The following is a 4,219-nucleotide window of genomic DNA, read 5'->3' on the forward strand; positions in this document are numbered from 1 at the left end:
AAGCTTGTTCTAAGTAGGTGCTTTAGACCACTGAGCCATCTCTCCAGCCCCCATATCCCTCTTTCTAACAGAAACAGATACCTAACTCCACCACAGTTACAGCTGACAAATCTTTGCTGAATGGCCATGTGTTGCACCCTCTGGAAGACTGGCACGGTCAGAGGATGAGTGAAATGGATTTAGCAAGCTCTGGTTCCACTTCCCTTCCAAAACCAAGTTTAACACAGAGGAAACTGACATTAAGCCAGTAAGAACGCCTATCACATTTGATCTCAGCCAAAAGGCAAGGTAGCAGTGCTACCAGTACCAGCTTGCCCACAGCCCTCCAGGCCCAGCAACAGAACTCCTTGGGGTGGGGAGACAACAACAAACAACTCCACATTCAGGCCAAACACAGTAACTTCCATCCTAGCCTCATTGTGGGCTCATCCCCCAGAGCCCTGCCTGGCCCTGTGCTGGGAGACATGCCACATCCTACCCCATGATTGCTAAAACCTTATTGGCAAACTGGCCCAGAAATATGCTCCATTGTTGTACGTCATTTACAAATAGAGTGCTGGCCCTGCCCCTGGGGTGTGCTGAGACAGCAATTAAGACTGGATGTGGTGGTACACACCTCTAATCCCAGCACTTGGGAGGCTGTAAACAGGTGGATCACTATGAGTCCAACCACACAGTGAGACCCTGAACACCCTGTAGACGCTTCCTTAAAATACAAAAATAAAAAATAAAAAGATAAACCAGGCACAATGTTGCACACCTATAATCCCAACACTGAGGGAGGCTGACGCAAGTGGATAGCCAAGAGTTTGAGACCAGCTTGGGCTACACAGTGAGCTCAAGGGCAGCCTGAACTTATACAGTAAGAACCTGTCTGGAAGCCTAAGGGAGGAGGATTGAAAATTCAAGCCCCAAGCTGGAGATATAGCTCAGTGGCACAAGTGCCTGCCTGCCAAGAACAAGGTCCTGAGTTTGATTTCCAGAGCAATTCAGCTAGACCCTGTCTCAAAAATAAGAAGGGGATAGAGATATAGCTCAGCAGTCTAAGTGCCTCCCTGGCAAGTGCAAGGACCCAGGTTTGATCCCAGGTACCGCATGCCGCGCCGTTCTGGCCACTGAAACAGGGCATGGTGGCACATGTCTGTAATCTCAGCGCTGGGGTGGCTGAGACAGGAGGATCACTTCAAGTCCAGGCTGCATAATGAGACCCTGTACTAAATAAATACAAGATTAAAAAAAAGAAGAAGAGGGAGCCAGGGAGATGGCTCAGTAGAATAAGCACTTGCCTGGAAAGCGCAAGGGTCTGAGTCCAATCCCTGGTTCCACCAAAAAATAAATAAAGAAGGGCTGGGAGTGTAACTCTGTGGCAGAACATTCCTGGATTCAATCCCTGGCACTGCAAAGGGAAGGAAGGGGCCCTCAGTGACAGAGAGCTCAGTGTGGGTCTGTAGTCAGCACCAAGGAGCTTTAGGTATAGTTGGCCGCCTCCTTCCCAGGTCCCAGCTCCACTGCCAGCCAGCCTTGAGCTAGCGTTTGGTTCTCCTTGGACACAGTGCCTCTGGCTGCCAGGTGGGGGCAGGGTGCTTCCCGCCCAAGGGCCAGCCTAAGAGCAGGTGGGGTCCCTAACCAACCTACTGATTAGAACTGGAGCTAAGAGACATCATTCACAATTCCATGTGTAACAAGACTTGAGATATTTCCACCAATCTTTTTTTTTTTTTATTTTAACATTTATTGTGTGTATATGTGTGTGTGTGTGTGTGTGTTTGTGTGTGGCCAGCTCAGCCCACCAGGGGGCGGGACGGGCTGGCATGTGGTGCTGGGGGATTGAACCGCGGTCCCTGTGCTTTGCCAACCTTGTTCCAAGTAGGTGCTTTAGACCACTGAGCCATCTCTCCAGCCCCATATAAGGTTTTTTTTTTTTTTTTGATTCCTCGAATGCCTTCAGGGCCCTTTTGGCCAGCTGGAGAGTTGTGAGTTTCGAACTCCAGCAACCTGAGGCTGACAGCTTTGCGGAAGCAGCCACTTAAAGGACTGAGCTAGAGCCAGGCTCCCCCAATCTTTAAAAAAAAAAACTAGCGTTTCAAGCCAGGGCCTTCACTCTTGAGTATATTTTTCAGCTGTTTTTAAGATTGTCTCAATAAGTTGCCTGGGCTGATGCAGTCCTCCTGTCCCATCCAACCAGGGTGCTGGGATCATGAGTGTATGTTACTATGTCCTGTTCCATTCAAGCTTTAATATCTCCTTGTGGTTGTTTTTGTTGTTGTTGTTGTTGTTGTTTTTCAGAACCGGGGATTGAACTCAGGCCCTTGCACTTGCCAGGCAAACGCTTATTCTACTGAGCCATTTCCCCGGCCCCCTTTAATATCTCCTTGATGTATGTAAAATTTTATTTTCCTGTTTAAGAAACTCCTAAGCACACACACACACACAAAAAAAAAAACAGTAACCAAGTCTCATAAGCACAGGGCTGGCCAAATAATAGCTCAGTGGATTAAAGCACCTGCAAGCAGGAGCAGGGGTGGGGGTTCGATCTCCATTCTGCTGTGCTGGCCCTGCTCCCATGGCGAACTGAGCTGGCAATTGAGACTTGGCAATTAAGACTGGGCCTGTGGTGTGCGCCTATAATCCTAGCTCTTGGGAGGCTGTAAACAGGCGGATCACTATAAGTCCCATCTAGTAGTGAAACCCTGAACACTTTGTAGACCCTTCCCTAAAATACAAAAAAAACAACAACAAAAAAACTCATATGCACAAGCAGAAATTATACCCAGAGAGAGCTGCCCATTTCACCAGTCCTTAGTCAGTTTGTGTCACTGATCTGCTTTACCTGCCTGACTTCTGTAGCTGTATACACTTAAGACCCATATCCTAAGTCCCCTCCTTTCCAAACCCACTGACCTCTTGCCTAAACTTTGGGACAATCTAATTAATATCCTTACTCCCAGTTTAAAACCCAATTCCCATTTCTTTTTACTTAAAACTTTCACTGGCTCCTTTCTCAACAGCTACAATTCACATTATTTAGCTTTGCGGTCCAGGCCCACATCTAGCACTCCCTGGACATCTCTTCCAGTTTGATACTAAACCCCTCCCCTTAAACCCACCCTTCAGGATCCCCCCCCCAGGGGGCAACCCTTGCAAGCCCTGTGAACAGGGCTCTGTAAGTGGTGAGGGGCGTGCACCCTGCAGCTTGCAGCTGCGGCGGCCTTGGTGCCCCCCCCAGCCCTGCCAGAGTTGGCCAGCAGCTGCAGGCAGGCACGCTGCGGTCGCTGAGCTCCGCGCCAACTCTGCTGGCAGTGTGCAAATTCACAGAGAAACATGAATGGATAACAACAGAAAATGGTACTGGAGCAGTGGGAATCAGCAATTTTGCACGGGAAGCTTCGGGAGATGTTTACTGTAGAACGTCTAAAATTGGGACAAAAATTGAAAAAGCATGAGTTTGGTGCTTTGGAAAGCGTGAAAGCTGCCCCTAAACTGTTCTCAGTTCCGGAGAAGGAACTGAAATTAATGAAGCTCTTGCAGAAAACCCAGGGCTCCTTAACCAACCGTGTTATGAAGGCGGCTGGCTGACCAAGATGACAGTGAGTGATCCTTCCGAACTCTGAGCGAGGAAGCATATGAGAAATAACATGAAATCTGGGGCCGGGGAGATGACTCAGAATAAGCGCTTCCTTGGCAAGCACAAGAGTCTGAGTTCAATCCCCGGTTCCACACACACACACACACACAAAAAAAAAAGAGAAAAATACGTGAAATCTGAAATCGACTGAAGAGTGAAGTGGCACCCAAAATAAACTAGTGTGGAGTGACTTCCGCAGAGCTGTCTGCAGGCAGTGGCACAGGAAAGATAAGAAGTGTTAGCAGGGCTATCATGATGGAAAAGAAAGCACTCTCAGCACTGCTCCTGGACAAAAGTACCCCTTACCTCCTTGGTGACTGCAGATAAACACAATGTGCATCTTGAGATATATATATATCTTATGATTTGTAGACTAGGCTGTAGGTTCTCACTGATATTCAGAACTCATGAAGTTATCCACGGTAAAAACTAGGTATAAGAATTTTATAATTCAAGGATAACAGTTATCACCTTAAGTAGCTTGCTTATATTTCTACCTAGATTTGGGTTGAAATACTTAAACAACATGTGTGTCAGTTGTCTAATATCAGATGAAGACTGACACTTTCTTAATTTTATAATGGGCTGCATCAT

General features: G+C 47.5%; 1 protein-coding gene and 1 pseudogene across 1 annotated transcript in view; both read right to left on the minus strand.

The window, feature by feature from the left end:
* Slc3a2 (solute carrier family 3 member 2) overlaps positions 1-4,219 on the minus strand; it is an 18,078-nt gene that overhangs the window by 11,642 nt on the left and 2,217 nt on the right. The window lies entirely within an intron of this gene.
* Positions 127-296, minus strand: LOC111814199 (annotated as a pseudogene).

This window comes from Octodon degus, unplaced genomic scaffold, assembly GCF_000260255.1.
Source record: "Octodon degus isolate 3935 unplaced genomic scaffold, OctDeg1.0 scaffold00279, whole genome shotgun sequence".
NCBI lineage: Eukaryota > Metazoa > Chordata > Mammalia > Rodentia > Octodontidae > Octodon > Octodon degus.